Below are 17,966 nucleotides of genomic sequence, written 5' to 3'. Positions count from 1 at the left end.
GCAGAATATAACATTCAGTTCTGGACACCATATTTGAACAACATCATTGGCAAATGGAACCAACTTCAGCAGAGAGATGTAGAGTTATGGCACAATTCCTCACAATGTCCAATGAAGAAAAGTGTAAGGAATTCTCTTCTGTGAATACTTGGTATGCACATATCTGTGAGATACAATATGAAAAAATGTTTTAATAATTAATGGATGACTTTTGTCTCTCCTTAATGTCGAGAGTATTCTTGAATGTGGAGATGGTTATTTTCCCTAGCCAAAAAACCCCAACTTTCCTTTCATATAGTAAGCACTCAGAAAATGTTGATTGAAATCTTCTTTAGTTATACATAAAATGATAGTCCTTTGAGGGCTACCATTCTACTTCCACTGACCTTTTGTAAAACCATCCATCGAAACATTTATTTCACTCTACTGGGCTTCTTTTTACTTCTTGATCTCCCTTACCAGATCATGAGATTCCTCGAGGGTCATATATCATTTCTGGTGCTACTGATACCTGGTACACAGTAGCCCTTCCATTAAGGTCGAATGAATGGATGGATGAATGAAGATCCCGTAACCTCTGACTAGAGCCATCAGATGAGTGCACTTGGGTGGTTCATTCTCAATTTCTTCTAGGTATACTTTTTAATTTAGGTAGTGTTTTTAGGCTAGCAGGTAAAGACTATATTTTCTATCTTTATATCCTTGTGTTTTCTCTCTCTTGTGCAAGAAAATGATGCCTTGCTATTCATGATTACTACTTTTATTCTAGCAAGGAAGAAGTGTGTATGAGAGACATGACAGACTCACATACTACAGCTCAACAGATTTCTGGGCCCAATCAATCCCTGCTGGCCCCTAGACTCTGCAAACGACAGGATATATGAATGAATGACAACTTTGCTGTACTAATTCATTTCCCCATTGCCCCCTTTGGCTGGACCAGTTTTTCTTCTCCTGGCATCTAACTCTCTGAATTACCTTCCTTGGGAATTGAGATCTTATTTTCTCAGTGTAATTATATTTGTCAGACTCACCTGCCAGTTTGTCCAAAGAATGTTTCAATGATCCCGTTGTTAGCGGCGGAAGTAGTCCCCAGAAATATGTGGCGTGACAGGTATGGAAACTTACTTGGAAGAGTTGCTAATTGTATTGCTTATTATTTTAGTAGCCTCCAATCACATATATATTCCAGGGTTCTTAACATTTGCATTTGCCTACATGTATGATGACTGTGTTCAGAGATACATTGTTACCCCTCTGCTGAGTCTAAATCCCGTAACTACAGCTGTCCTGCGTCAGTAGTGGAGTTCTCTGATCTGGAGTGCAACAGTCACTCGATAACTAACTATAAGATATGTTAGTTTAATTATCTGGCCCATTCCTCATGCTTTATTTCCATTTATTAGGCACATACCATGTGCTAGCAATTTTCACACATAGTTTTAGAAAGGTTAAAAAAATGAGTCAAAATCAGAAAGCTAGTATATAATAGAATCATATTTTTACTTTAGATTTATATAACGTCAAAGCTTATATTAAATCTACCAAACCATGTGCGTGTGTGTGTGTGTGTGTGTGTGTATATATATATATATATATATATATATATATATATATATATACATACATATATATATAAAATATTGACATTGAAGCAGATATTTCATTGTCATTCATTGTCAATATATATAAAATATTGACATTTAAGCAGATATTTCATTGTCATTCATTGACACATTCATGGCTATATCTTAGAAACCTTTAAATACTATATGAAATATGATGTTCCATAAGCATATGGCAGTTTTACAAATAGTAGATTTTCAAGTTTCCTTTTTTTAATGTTTATTTATTTTTGAGACAGAGAGAGACAGAGTATGAGTGGAGGAGGGGGCAGAGAGACAGAGAGAGAGGGAGACACAGAATCCTTAGTAGGCTCCAGGCTCTGAGCTGTCAGTATAGAGCCCAGTGTGGGGCTCGAACCCATGAACTGTGAGATCATGACCTGAGCCGAAGTCAGACGCTCAACCGACTGAGCCACCCAGGTGCCCCTTCAAGTTTCTTTTTGAATAAAGTATGCATATATTTCAGTCCATGCTGATAAATACCTTTTGCATTATATTCAGTTCCTAACATTCTTTTGTAATACTTAATTGGATTAGAAAACACTCCACTGCTGGGTATTTATCCAAAGAAAACAGAAACACTAATTAAAAAAAGATATGTGCACCCTTATGTTTACTGCATCATTATTTATAATAGCCAAGATATGGAAGCAACCCAAAGGTCCACTGATAGATGAATAGATAAAGAAGATGTGATATTATATATATGTGTGTGTGTGTGTGTGTGTGTGTGTGTGTGTGTGTGTGTGTATAGTGGACTATTATTCAGCCATAAATAATGGGATCTTGCCATTTGCAGCAACATGGGTATTATGCTAAGTGAAGTCAGACAGAGAAAGACTAATACCATAAGATTTCACTTATAGGTGGAATCCAAGAAACAAAACAAATGAACAAATGAACAAACACAAACCATAAACTGACTCATAAATACAGAGAACAAGCTGGTGGTTGCCAGAGGGGAGGGTTATGAGGGATGAGCAAAATAGATGAAGGGGACTAAGAGGTATAGTCTTCCAGTTATAAATAAGTCATGGAAATGAAAAGTATAGCATAGGGAATATGGTCAATAATATTGTAATAACATATGGTGACAGATGGTAACTACATGTATCATGGTGAGCATTGTGTAATGTTTATAGAATTGTCAAATCACTATGTTGTTCACCTGAAACTAATATAATGTTGAATGTCAATAATACTTCAATAATAAAAACTTTTTTTAAAAGGCAAAGGTGATCCAAATGATCAAATTATCTCTTTGACATTGGGCCCTAGTATATGCCTCTCTCTTAAGCTGTAATTAAAAAATATGAGAATCGTTTAACAATGTATAAATATATCAAATTACCATATTGTACATTTAAAATATAATTTATTTGTCAATTATGCCTCAAGATACCTCAAGAAGAAAGAACTCCTAGAAGTTTGCTTAAGGCTCTTCCAAGATTTTTTTCTGTTCTGACCAGGTTTTACCACCATTTCAGTAGAAATGAATGAATCACTGAGAAATTCAGACTTTGGGTCCATTTCCGCCATATCACCACCCATGCACACCAGTCATGTTGTTTACAATTTAGTTAACTTAAGGTTAAAAAAATGATACCCAGTGCTTGCAAAGATACACTGAAACAATCACTTGTTTATAAAGCTACATTTTTATAAGTCATTTGGTAAGGAACTTGGCAATATGAGAAGAGCTTAAAAATATTTATAAATATTGACCTAATAAATATGCTTCTGTGAATATAAACCAAGAAAAATATTCTGACTACATAAAGTGTGTGGGGAAAGGGGAAACACTAAAGGGCAAAGAAGATTATTGTAATATGTTTTACTACAGTACGAAATAGGGGGAAAGATATGAATGTCTCCAACTGGGAATTAGTTAAGTAGCCTATGGTGCATCTGCTTTATAAAATATTATAAGATCTTCAGAATGATAATTCTGAAGATTTTCTAATAACATAGAAAATACTTAATGGTATCATATTAAGTAAATTTACTTTGCTGTAACTGCACGTGTATCTATAATCCCTTTATACCTAATCTTCCATGCTTTTGTTCCTAAGAAACAGTTTGTAGGATTCGAACTCATATTTCTAGCCCCATGGCTCCCTCTGCAACACGTCTTCATTAAAATCTAACAGTCTTTCGTGCTCCTGAGAGAGAAGAGAATCTAAGTAGAGATGTAAAATTGAAACAGGAGGGATGAGGCTAGCCTGCAGATGAGCAATACAACAGTTTCAGTCTCGGATGAAATCCTGTATGTTTTTTTTTTCTTCGTTTGCTTCCTGAAGATCCTTTAAAATCTTATTTCTCAGTGAGTAATTTTGTCTTTATGGTACAAAAGGTAATTCCCATACCTAATATTGTTTCTAAGCACATGTGAGTACCCTGCTGAGTTATATATGAGTTTTTTTATGAATATGACACAAAATGAAAATTCCATTTCTTGAATTGAAAAAAAAATTAAATTGACTTTCACGCTCAAGTGAGTTGTTTCAGGGACTGGAGGGGGTGGTGCAGGATAGATTCAGTGCATCACCTACTCTATATTCATGTGTAATTGATGTAACTTTTAGCAATTGTTCTACATTTTCTAACATCATATTCAAAGGGTAAAGTTACAGACCTTATTGATTTTAAACAGATTTTAGGTTGCCCTCATCAAAAATTGTCTCCTCTTGGGTAAAGGCATTAGCAGTATCTTTAAAAAGATGTTAAACTGCTGAGCATTCGAAGTTTTAGTCCTTCTGTTGTTTGAGTTAGATTCTGGTATATCTCGCAATATGCCCATTATGTAGTAAGAAATGGGCAGTCGGCATTCTAACTGTCATTGCTCATATTTTCTTCAATTTGGGGGCCATTTTTATAAAGCTCCCTAGACGGATAAACAACGCTTTGGTATAGGGCATGGGATACTGTTTTTAGTGGCCCTAGTTGGCCAGTCATGAGGATGTCATTTCTGCCGGAGCAAACAATTAAAGTTGTGAATAGACAACATATTAGTGCTGATATGTGAGAGGGTTTTAAAGCCTGTGCAGGAAGTTTCACAGAGAAAAGATGATAAAAAAGAAAATGCATACACATTGGTGATGTTAAAGACGGCTTGTTCAAATTATAAATATAAATTATGAAATGTCACATGTTATATAAATGAATTTTCACATGGAAAACAATACTGGTTAAGTATCCTTATATTCCATGTGTAATGTTAGGTTCCAAAGCTTTTTAGTTAAGCAAAGGATATTTGCTGTTAAAGATGGAGTTATGGGCTCAAACTCAAGTCATATGACTGCAAGACCATCCATTATGTCATCACACAAGAGTGAGGCAGCCTTAGAAGACACATGTGCGCACATGAATATGAGCTCACCCATGCATGCACGCACATACACACAATGTGTCTTTAATGAACAGTATCAGTTATGTTTGTCTTAATCTCTTGTGTGTTCCTTGAATGAAAGTATTGCATTATACTTACTGATAAATCTGGAAAGTCTATTACTCTGTCAGGCATATAATCAGTTCTCAATTAATATCTCTTAAGTGTGAGTGAGTGACCGTGTATGTAATCATGTATTTACAGAGAGAACATGTTAAATGTTCTTTAGGTGTGTCCTAGAGAAAATCTTTATATATTAATCAACTCAAATAATTCTTATACCGGGAACAAATAACCTTCTTTTTTTACTCAATCAATAGTAAAAGGTGAATTATTCAATTTATATCCACATACTTTAACAGAAGAGGGTTTGGTGAGCAGAGCTGGTAAGCGCAATTGATATCCTTTGCAGAAATTTAACATTCTCACTTCCTGATGGCTCTGCTCTTAGCAAGAATATACTGGCCGAGGTGCCAGGACAACAGACGTTCTAAGCTGCTTATTACTACCTTGCTATGCAGGAACCATAAATGCAGCTTGTGTGAAGGAATTCAAGTGCAGGCTAATTGTTTTAAGTGTCTTTAATTGCAGCCTTCTGAGATCATTGGTCACTATTTGTAATATTATCTTTCCTTCCAGAAAGGAAAATGTAGCACTTATGGGAAATAACACAGACTTCCATACAAAAATTAAAACAATATGTTTAACTGATGATACAGATAAGAGGTGTTCCATTTGGCGCCCTTATGTTAATTAAAATTTTAGGGTGATTCTGATTTCAATGCACTGTTCACTCTCTCCATTTAAGTACATTGTGTGCCATAGTTTAGAACCATGTAAGTGTTAGTGTTAGAAAACACTAGATGGTATCTAGCCAACCTCCTTATTTTGAGGATGGTCACAAAATTTTCCTGAACTCTGCTAGCATAGAAGATCTCTCCGGAACATGAGGAAACATATGGTTTGACATTTCGAATGAAGGATTCTGTGTAGAATTCTAGACATCTAACTCCTCTATAGATTCTCAATTTATGTGATAGAATAACTCAATAGCAAAACTTGCTTCTAGGGAAATCTGAGCCTCTGGCCCTAGACAAATTGAAAACATACCTGCTCTTTTGTATTTCTTATCGACTGACCCTGAAGCTTATGGGTTTTGTTTTTTGGGGTTTTTTGTTTTCTTTTTGTTCACTTTCTTTTTTGTTTGTTATTGCATTTGAACTGAATGATTCCATGAGCTTAAATTTGTATCTGTGGCATCATTATTACTGTTGTCATATTTATTTCGTACAGCATATTTCTAACATGAATCGTTACTAGCTGAACTGACATTTTGAAAATATACTTAAGAGAATACAGCCTTTTCTGAAGGAGAGAGGATGGTTCTGTTATGTCATAATCATAAAAATTCTTTGAGACTATAGTGTGATACTCTTTTTTTATGACATCCTGGACACCCTTTCTTGCTGAGGCTTTTGCAGGGGAAAGGGAAGGCAGAAAAGACTAAGGTGAAGGGTAGGCAAACAGGAGAATCACCCAGTGAGCATGAATTAGAGAAAAGATGGAATCACAGCGTGGCTCTCCAACTGTGAATGGTCAGGATTATTGGATACAAAGTCACTGAATGTACTTAATTCATTGATCAACAAAGCAATTTGGTCTTTGCAACCTTGTGAATATCAGAAATGGGATTTTAAAAGTGATTGTTGTGTGTATTATGTGGCCCAACTCAAAATTCATTGAACGTAAACTTCCTGAGAAAGCTTTAGCGTTTGAAAATAATGCTAAGGCTGAGCAAACAAAGATAGAAGCCAGGCTTACAAACAACTCAGTTTGGTGAAGTCAACAACATAGATCAGCATCTGGGAGATATGTGTTCTAAAAAGAAACCAAGCTCAAAGCATATTTTCCCCCCGTTGGAAATCAAGGTGGAAAAAGCCAATGCTTAAATAGTTTTTTAAAGGGGAAGTAGAGTTCTATGTAGGTAAGATGGTTCAGAATGTCTTTGATATTATGGGTATTGCATAGCAGATAGTCCTTCAGATATCTAGGCAACTCTTCATGATAAAGAGAGGTTGTCAAAATAGATATAGCAATACACATGTGGCAGAAGTAGACTTCTACTTCTTGACCTTAGTTTCTGGGCTTCAGTCATTCATTCCCTGCTTCTTCCTTATCCTGAATGTCCAGTCTCTAAACCATCATTTCCATCTCAAGAAGCTCACATTTTCTATGCTCATTTTTATGCGCATACATTTGAGCATAAGATCTTCCAAAACACACAACAGAGCCGCCAGATACTTACAGGGTTCAGCATCTAATTGCACATATTATAGATTTTGTATTTGATATGAGAGATTTTTTTCTGAAAGTGGTAGTAGATGGTGTTGAAAAATGAGTGCCCTGTTTTTTGTTTGTTTGTTTGTTTGCTTTTACCTCCTTAAGTATTCTGTAGATGAGGGTGTCCTTGCTGCCAAGATCTCTCACAATCCAAGGAAGAGACTACACCATCAAGAAACTCACAGGTCAAAAGTCTCACAGGAAGAGAAAGACATGTCAATATCCTTGGCTAGCGTGAGAAATGTTCGTGGCTTCATTTGGGTAGGAAATTTATGTCTCCTGAGAATATCCCTGCTCTGTTTTGGTCACCTTGTAAAGAATGTCAGAGCGGCTCTGCACTGTGAGCCTAGAGCCTGATGTGAGGCTCAGACTCACAAACTTGTGAGATCACGAGCTGAGAAATTAAGAATTGGATACTTAACCGACTGAGCCACTCAGGAGCCCCTTGGAATTACATTCTAATTGTGGGAGCACTCTACCTAATCAGCATCACCTGCTGTCTCAGTCTTAACTATAGGCGGCATTTAGAGGAAAATGCAGTACTTTCCCCTTATCCGCAGTTTCGCTTTCCACAGTTTTAGTTCCCACTGTCACCTGAGGTCTGGAAGCCAGCGATCCTCCTTCTGACGAATCATCAGAAGGTTAATAGCAGTCTGACTCTACCTCGCAATGCCTGCATCTTTCACCGGGCTTGGTCTCCTTACACAGGCGTTTTATCATCTCCCGACATCAGAACAAGAATGGTGAGTACAGCGCAATGAGATATTTTGAGAGCGACCACATTCACATAACTTTTATGGTACAGTGGGCCCTTGAACATGAGGTTACAGGCGCCGACCCTGGGCAGAGCCAAAAATCTTCCCCTAACTTTTGACTTTCCCAAAACTTAACTACTAAAACCTGTTGACCAGAAGCCTCACCGATAACGTAGTCGATGAACACGTGTTTTGTACGCTATATGTATTATATACTGTATTCTTACAATAAAGTAAGCTAGAGGTAAAATGTTATTAAGAAAATCATAAGGAAGAGAAAGTTTACATTTACAGGCCTGTAAAACAGTCATGTAGAAATGGGCCCGTGCAGTTCAAACCCGTGTTGTTCAGGGGTCAGCAGTGTATTGTTGTAATCGCTCTATTTTATTATTAGTTATCGCTAATCTCTGCCTGTTCCTAACTTCTAAAGTAAACTTTATCCTAGGTGTGTATAGATAGGAAAAAACAGGATGTATGGAGGTTTGCCACTTTCCATGGTTTCAGGCATCCACTGGGGGTTTTGGAAGGTATCCTCCATGGATAAGGGGGACAACTATATAGCATTGGTCTGAATGCCTTGCTTGAATCCATTTTTTTATGGCACTCCATATTGTCTGTTCTTTCCGACTTACAGAACATTGTTTGCTTTCCCTTTTTAACTCCTGCCTCAGTATTCAGAGTGTTACTTGGCGTTATTTTCCCAGCTACATGCAACCTCAGCTGCCCTCTGAAAGTGAGTTTTCTCCTAGCAAGCCTGCCACATATTTCCTCCTGCCATTTAATCGGGCTTATAAGCAGAAATTGGGTTGCTGCCAAGGATGTAACTATCCAGGGACCAAAATGCCTTCCATGTGGAGCCATTTAATGTTAGAGAACATAAATGGATATTTGTATTGGCCATCGATTTCTCTATGAAGGGAAATATTTTTGCCTTGACCAAGCTAGCTTAAGTGGGTTTAGGCCCTGGTTGCAGCTGGACATGCAAACTCTCACACCTTCAAGGGATGATGTGATGATTTTTAAGTGTTAGATGTAATGATACACAGTGCAGTCAAGGTCTGGTCCCTATAATTTGTATTGGTTTTTCTCTCTGCATCCATCTACCCCTGTTGGTCCTGCTTTTAGATGCTATTACTTCCTGGAAGAACTATCACTTTGATCAGAAAATTTGAATTCTTACAATATTCCTAGTCACTCCTCTCAGAAGGAGCATAAAAGGCTGGTTGTGCTCCATTTTCTAGTGCAGTACAGTGCCTGCTACCCAGGAGAAATACAAAGCCTATACCATCAGGATTGGGACTGGATGCATTCATGTGACAATCATATAATGAGTTGTGAAATCAGGATTTTTAATGAAACTCCATTGTCTGCCATACAGATTAGAGTATGTCACCCTCCTGAACAAGCAGAAACATTTCCAGATTGATTGAGGCGTCTTTACCGAAGCAGTATCTCCATTTATTTTGCTGGGGCCTTTAACCCCTAAGAATAGTAGCTGATTGTAATTGCATAAATGGCATAATATTTTAGAGACCTATGGAGAACTTGTGTGGAACTGAAGGCTTTTTTCAGCACAGCCTGCCTTTGTACATAGTTCCTACTCATTTTCCTGATTTCATTAGTAAGGACATTTGTATGGAAATGGATTAAGGTTTATAGGTTTATTTTATTGTGCTGTAGTTTCAGCTGTAATTATACCACTGATGGATTATATTAAACTGCTTTGTGGGAAGCTTTCAAAACATATCAAACTCCGGAAGTGCTTTTGATCTACAAAATCTTTTTTTTTTTGTCCCACCTGGAGTTCCTGAGACACTCTGCCCCTACTTAGCTTGCCCACAGCTCCCAAGTCATACCATTTTTCTTTTTCATTTTTATAGTTAAAGGGCACTAACTTAGCTGTGGTAAATATACTTGAAAGACCCTCTATTCCCAAGTATATAAATGTTCATAAAAGTAAGAAAAATTGAAATAGAAGGAGAAAAAGAATGAATAACAAGTTTAGTCTTACTGTATTTTTTTAAATGCTTACCTATGACATTATGAATAAAAAATTGTCTAGAATGTAGAAACATTTTCATGAATGTTTGAATCACTGAGGGGTGAGAGTGTTGATGTCAATTCTGCTTAATTTCTTTCTAAGGTAATCTATGATTTCTGGGGAAATGACAGAGGACAGTTTTATCAAGGAGTCATTTGACTGGACTTTATGGCTCATCAGTGTCTGTCATCAGATTACAACTTTAGCGGTTCAAAATTTAGAATTTATTCCCTGTTCTTCCTTCCCTAGTTTGGGAGGCTAGGGCATAAATGGTTATCAGCTCATAAATTTTTAAAGGACCACACTCTTAGAATATCCAAATATAAGGGCCCAATCTCTGGCCAGTGTTCTATTCAAAAGGAAGTGAACCTAGAGTCTTACTAATGAGGCAAAGTAGAATTCAGTAGTGAATCTGGGCATCAAATGTATATAGCCATTGACTATCCCATATTTCCAGGTACCTACCAAATACTCATCGGGCATATAACCAGTTCAAGGAGAATGAAAATATCTCGGTTTCTGCACAAAGGCCTGCTCCTAATTTTATAACCCTCACATAATATTTCTTACCAGGTTTGCCCCATTTCAATAAAGGGCATCACCAGCTCAGGCCAAAAAAACCAAGTTGTCTTTTGTCACCCTCTCAGATACCTTATCCAATCCAAAACCAAGTCCTCTTGATTTGCTCTAATTTAAAAATTGATCTCAAATTGAGCGAGTTTCCCAGCTTCAGAATAAACACCCTAGTTCAAGCAACATCGGTTTCCCTCCTGGATTACTGAGATAATTTCCTTCCTAGCATGCTTTTGTACCTTTATTCTTATATGTTTATGGTACATTCTACACCTGGAAACCAGAATGATGTTTTAAAATTGAAAATCTGAACATCAGTCGCCCATTCAAAACTGTCTAGTGGTATGTCGAGGTAGTCAACATTTATTCCAGACCTTGCCCTGGAGCTACAAGGCTCCATTATTTTCTTGCCTTCCCTACCTTCCTGACTACATCCCCCATCCTTCTCTCCTTTGTTTATTGGTCCTGAAAAACACTGGCTTTCTGGTCATTGCTAGAACATGCTCAACTCATCTGTGTCATAGCAATTTTTATGTTCTTTTCACTCTACCTGGAATGTTATTTCTCAACATCTTTCTGTGTCTTGCTTCCCATTCATTCATGTCCCTCTGCAAATGTTGTCTGCTCACCAATGCCATTTATAATCACCCTATCCAAAGTGACTACTCCCCTCCTCCTTTTAGCCCCTATTTTTATTTTACAGAAATGACCTCTATATTTCATTTCACATTTAGTCATGTACTTTTAATTCTTTTTTTAAAGTTTATTTATTTTTGAGAGAGAGAGAGCAGAGGAAAGGCAGAGAGAGAGGGAGAGAAAGAGAGGATCCCCAGCAGACTCTGCATTGTCAGAGCAGAGCCCAAAATGGGGCTCAAATTCATGAACTGTGAGATCGTGACCTGAGCCAAAATCCAGAATCACTCGCTTAACCGACTGAGCCACGTAGGTGCACCTAGCCATGTACATTTTATTCTTGTTTCTCACAATAAATGATAAAATTCTGGGAAGATGGAGATTTTTGCTTTATCCACTGGTGTTTGCTGGTTCGTCAAGTCACGTAGTGTATGACACGTGATAGGCACTCAGTAAGCATTTGATGTCTTAATGACCAAAGCAATGAATGGAACAAAGAGAGGTTAATATTGAGCCCTGAGGAATTTGAGCTTTTAAAACTTGAGGAAAGGTAAATAAAGAGGAGGGGCTGGGGATCTGAGAAAAAACCTAGAGAGCTACTAAATATGGTAGACCCTTGACTTCTCTTCCATGAATATGTATTCCAGTGAGATATTCAGTGCTTCTTAGAAAAACAAACAAGTCCTCAAACTGGCATCTGGGAAGGGAGGGAAAAGCAAAGGAGAAGTGGAATCATTTAGAAGCTGCAGACTGTTCCTTTAGCAAATGACTGAATGCTAAATTTAATTGGATGTGCTCCACTAGAGAAAATAGTCTACTCATTAAAACATCAATACTTGAAGTTCCAAGCAATCTGGCATCTTTTTTGAATTACAATATGTGCAAAAGAAAGACTCCTACAATGTTTTATCCTGATAATAGTTTTTATCCATAATTTGTATTGGGTGTGCAATCTGTGGAGATGAGAATTTTCTAGACATTGATCATCTGATTTTGAATCAATGTTATAAGCGTATCTGTATTTGTAAAACTGATAGAATGTTATATTCTAGTCCCATGAACTTAAATCAATTACAAACACGCAAGTTTTCATAGACTTTTTATTTTGATTTGGAACTCAAAGATCAGCTTTGTATAGTGGAAAGAATGTAAGCATTTCAAAACCCTGACCTGAGTTTTTGTCCTAGGTTTAAACTTCAGTAACTCCTTAACCTCAGGCTAGGTCTTCAAGCTCAGTTTCTGCAGATACAGATTAGAGATTATTTTGAGGTGTGCTTTGAAGATCAAATGATACAACATTTATGCTTGAATTTTATAAATTTAAAAATATCATTAGGGATATTATAACAGCAAGTATTAAAGTTAATGCGGGAGTAAACTTAATAGCTTTGACTTAATAGATTTTTGATTTATATGCCAGTTTGGCAGTAAAATTAAACTTCATCATATGGTCTTCAAAATCCTATACAATAAGGCTCCTGACTATTATTCCCAGCACACTGATCTTGCTTTCCTTCTAACAGGTCAGGCTCATTCCACCTTGATGTTTCTCAATTGTTGTTCCTTTTTCCTGGAAGTTTCTTCCTTTAGATGGCTTGGTCCTTTGCCAAATATATGATGCATTTCAAATAATATGTCCCCAGAAAGTCCTTACTTGACAACCTGAAATAAAGAGTCACCTCCTTTTATATATACCTTCACAAATAGGTGCTTCTTAGCAAATTTGGCCCTTATGCACTAACTGAATGTAGGTATTCATGCATTACTTTATTTCTGTGTTTATTGATTTATTGTGAGAAATAAGAATAAAATGTACATGACTAGACACATCTGAGTGGCTCAGTTGGTTAAGCGTCTGACTTTTGATTTCGGCTACAGGTCATGATCTCACATGATCACGCCTTACTCTCTTTTCACAAAGAAATCTAAGTTTTGTGAGAGCAAGAATTATTATTCATGGGCATAGTCTTAGTGTTAGATCCATGATTGTAGAAGGAAAGAAGGGAGGAAGGAAGGAAAGAGAGAAAGAAGAAATGATGTAAAGTTTGAAAGAAAAAAGAAAATTTAAATTGGAAGATCTTTTGAAGAGTTTATGACATTATGTGGCATACATTTAATCCCTAATAAGTGATAGTTGTAATGTTTATGGCTGTTTTGCCGCTGTTGTTAGCTTTGCATACATTCAGTCTTCAGGGGATAGGAAATAAAACTTTTTTTTTTCCATAGGAAAATAAATCTTAAGAGTTAGCTAGGATATCATTGTTTCTAGAAAATTCCTAGGATGAGTTAATGCCGAATTTAGCACTTAGCTATTGTTCAGTTACCAGTGGAGCCATCAGCAGTGTTATGGGAAATATTATGAGAAGCACATGGGGGACCTAATACCTGAAATTTGAAGAAATTAGTTAGTAAAACCTAGGTTTTCTGAACCATTAAGTTAAGGTATAACCTTTTGAAAATTTCAAAATGTATTTGTTTCTGTTAGGCATTCCATGGTTTATGTATTACAAATATATATTGAGATTATTGTGGCATTTTGGTTGAGAGAAAGATCTATTAACATTTTCTATTCATATTAAATTATCAGTGATATTTTAATAGTTTTTCCATCCTTGGAGAAATGTCAGATTTATTTGTCTTTTAAGCCCACATATTGACCATTAATCCCCTAGGTGTCACCATGTGTGTTGAACGAAGAAATTAAAAAAATTATTTTACTAGGCATAAATTTCGCTTCATTCAACCATGAATAAGGCATCATAAAAAATTTAAAAAAAATTTAAAGTAATTTGTAGGAGGATGATGAAATAATGAAAGAAATAATTAGAATCCATAAGAGTCTGATTTTAATATAGTAACAATGGTAATAATTATTAAAAAATTATAATTATCATCAAAGTCATTATGCATGTTGTTTTTGAAAATTGAAACTATTAATCAGGGAGATATTTGATAGCAAGACAGTTCCTGATCCTTATGCAATCCTCCATGTATAGGCCGGCCTGACAAGCAGACAGTAGCATTAAAAAAGAAGAAAATAAATACGTTATTGTTGACATTGCCTTATTCAAAACCCCTCTTTGCTTAATAGGTTAGGTTTTCCTGATAGCTCAGTATAGACTGAGCAGTTTGGAAGAGGTTCAAGATGTGTTTTAATAGGGCATGTCTGAGAAGTAGCAATTACAAATGAAATACTTATTGTAAGTATTAGGAGGTTTAATTGGAAAGGAAACTATTCTTAAGAGAATCATCTTGAATCATTATCTTGTAGTGCTAAGTGTACTGTGCTATATATATTTTCAAACTAAGTAATAACCCAATTAATATTTGAAATTCCTGAAAGCCGTTCTGGTGACTGCATTCACAATGTGGCCCATGTAGGAAGTAATCCCAGTGAAGCCAGAGGAAGACATTCCTTCATGACTTGTATTTTCTAAGCTTTAGGTGCTTTATATTCTACTGACTTGGTAGCTAATCATTCATTTTCTCTTTTGCCAATTACCTCCATAATTATTTTTTCCTTTCAGAAGCTTCCCTCTTTTGTCAGCTTCTCCATTCCAAAGATTTCAGATCTTTTCAGAAAATCATTCTCAAATAAAGCCTGTAGGAGATCCTTAAGTCATTCTTTCACTTGGGCTGATTTTTATTGTGTTTTTCTCATTAACAGTCTTCCTTGAAGGATTTGAGTGAAAGAAACAGGTGTATTATTTTATATGACCTCATTAGTTGGAAATCAGGGTTTGCATAATTACATTTGACTTAGAGTTAGAACTTTTGTTTATGGTTTTGAGATTTAGAGATTTTTTTTAAGATTTCTTTTATTTTCTTTAGCCCCTTTCCAAAAGTTAAAAAGACTAAGACATTACAGAGACCCAACGGGCATTTTCTAAATTTCCGTTAGAAATAAACAAGGATGTTGAATTGAACAAAAGCTAGCCTAAGCACTCATTTGAAATCAAACCAGAGGTAAAACCTATTGTTTTGGATTACAAAAAGCTTAGTCAGAGGATAAGAAGTTTGAGCTTTTCTCTACTTCCTGATTTGCATTTTTTGAGGCCTAAAACATCTCTTTGTTCTTGGAACTCCTATATAAACACAGTATCAATGCTATATGATTGTCTGGCACATTTTTTTTTTGGTAATGATTTCATAAAAGATTTGGGTACATGTATTTAAGTATGTATTCTTTACATGTTAAAATTTATCTGATGAGAAAAAATAAGGTCTCTAGCAGGCATTGGTGATACATATTTATGCTACTGAAATACATTTAGACCGAGGATTTATTTGTAAATGTATGCTTGACCATTTGTACATGGATGTATCCACTCCTATGAGAAATACTAAGCATCTTGTGAAAAAGTAACATGAATTCAGAATAGTCTCTGCAAATAATATGAGACAGGAACAATCTGTGTTAAAATGGAGTTTAATACACAGGATTATGGGAGTGCAGAAGAGAGACATTTTGGACCATTTGAAAGGGTTTGCCATCTGAGTAAAGCCTTGAGATAGTGCTTGAATAACTGGAAATAGAAAGGAAGGAAAGCTAACCAGGCTAAGGGAATAACATCAACAAAGGCACAGGACATGAAACAAGGCCTCCATTGAAATGTCAGAAATGGGAAATGAAGAAGCAATTTTGCCCAGCTAATGTCATAAAATTGGAACACTTTAACACCATTTCTGCCATCTCTTGTACATTTCTTGTACTTTTACTTTGTCAACTAGGAGTGTTATTACTGTTCTGTGTGTGCATTTAATGTTTGCTTAAATTTGCTAACACACATCTGTAACTTACTTTCTTCTTTCCTTGTATATCATACTTCGTATCTGGAGTCTTTTTCCTTCTGCTTGAAGCACTTGCTTTACAATTTCTATTAGTGAAGTTCTGATGTGATATATGATCTGTTTTTGCCTTTTTTTCTATCATTATTCTTTATTCCTTAATTGAAGGACTTTTTGTATTTGTAATTCATAGAATTATTAACCTATTTGGATATTTTGTGCTTTCTATTTATTCCACTTATTGTAGCTTTTCATTCTTTCTGTCCCTACCTCCCCCCCCCCCACCTCTTACTCTCTGTCTGATTTTGATTGTTTGAGAATGGCTTCACTTTTTCTCCTTACACGTGTGGTATCAATGCCCACTGAATGACTAACCTAGAAATTACATATGCATCCTTAACTCATCAAATTCTAATGTCAATCAAGGCCAATATTTTCTCTCCTGAATAACAGAGAAATTTCGTATAAAGCTTTTACTCTCCTCCTAAATTATATGGTATTGCTTTTGTGTATTTTAATTTTAGTTGATTTAAATTCCACAAAATATTATTTTTTACTGTACATAGTCAATTTTTATCTACACATTAATTATCTATTCCATTATGGAACTCTATCCAGGATCATTTTCATCTGACAGACACATACCCTTTAGGGATTTACCTTTAGTGTAGGCTTGAGGATGGAAACTTCCTTTTTTCTGTGTCCATGTCTTAAATGTCTTTACTTTTGGAGAATATTTATACTGAGAACTGAATCCTAAGTGGGCTCTTGTTTTTTGCTTTCTATGTTTTATTTTTTTCACAATGAAGGCATCATTCCACTTTCTCAGGCTTGCATTGTTCTTGTTGAGAAGTTAGGTGTCAAACTTCTTTGAAAGTAGTGTTTTATTTTTCTCCTGTTCTTTAAAAAAATGCTCATTATCTGCTTTCTATACTGGTTTACTCTGATGTGTCAGGTTGTGGATTTATTTTGAATTATTCTGCTTGAAAAGTTTTGAGGTTTTTGAAACAGAATTTTTTTTGCTCTAGAAAATTATCAACTGTAATCTTTTCAATGTTTCTTCTGCTTTTATTCTTCTTTCCTCCTCTCCTTTTAGTATTTTCACCTTTTTTCACTCTATTTTCTATATCCCAACTTCTCTTTGAGTTTACTCTATCTTATCTTTCCATGCTGAAATGCAGATACTTCAGATCTATATATATTCCATTTCACTAAGTATGTTTTCTGCTCTGCCTAACCTCCCATCAGAAATGTCCAGTGAATTGTTAAATTTAATTGTTTTTCATTCTCAAATTTCTATTTACTATTTTACCTCTTATATTTTCCTGTTCCCTACACATATTTTCAGCTTTGTTCTTTATTTGTTTAAATATAATTATCTTTAAAAAATAATGTTGGTTTTCAGTACTTAAAATTCAGTGTGACTCTCTTTCTGCTCCATATTATTTTTCTTATGGTTTTGTTCAGATTATCTTACTTCCTTTGTCACCAGCTAAGCTTTATATCCTGGTCCTGGCTTTCAAAAAAGTATGCCAGTTTCTGGAGGCCTGGAATAAATATCCTTTTTGCAGAGAGTTGAAGTGTTTGATTCTGCTTGGTGTCTGGGAGAGTACCATTTTGGGACTCTCTAAAATCAGATTTGTGGCTTGATGTAGCCTGCTCCACCTCGATTATGTGTAAACCTAAAGAAACCAATGCTGTGGCTAAAACTTCTCAGGAACGTTTTATTCTCTTGTTTCTCATGCTGGGCTCAACACTCCAGTATTCTTTTCCTTTGTTATTTATTTTTTCAGGAGGGAGAGAGAAGCATGTTTATGCTTGCC

General features: G+C 35.8%; 1 long non-coding RNA gene across 2 annotated transcripts in view; it reads left to right on the top strand.

The window, feature by feature from the left end:
- Positions 1 to 7,795: 7,795 nt before the first annotated feature.
- Positions 7,796 to 17,966, top strand: part of LOC113604316 (uncharacterized) — a 249,400-nt gene continuing 239,229 nt past the window's right edge. For both annotated transcript variants that reach the window (XR_008293911.1, XR_003426175.2), the window contains exon 1: positions 7,796 to 8,096. This is a non-coding gene — a long non-coding RNA (uncharacterized LOC113604316). The remainder of the gene's footprint in view (positions 8,097 to 17,966) is intronic.

This window comes from Acinonyx jubatus, chromosome E2, assembly GCF_027475565.1.
Source record: "Acinonyx jubatus isolate Ajub_Pintada_27869175 chromosome E2, VMU_Ajub_asm_v1.0, whole genome shotgun sequence".
In the NCBI taxonomy this organism is placed as follows: domain Eukaryota; kingdom Metazoa; phylum Chordata; class Mammalia; order Carnivora; family Felidae; genus Acinonyx; species Acinonyx jubatus.
This window is presented reverse-complemented; position numbering and strand designations above follow the sequence as displayed.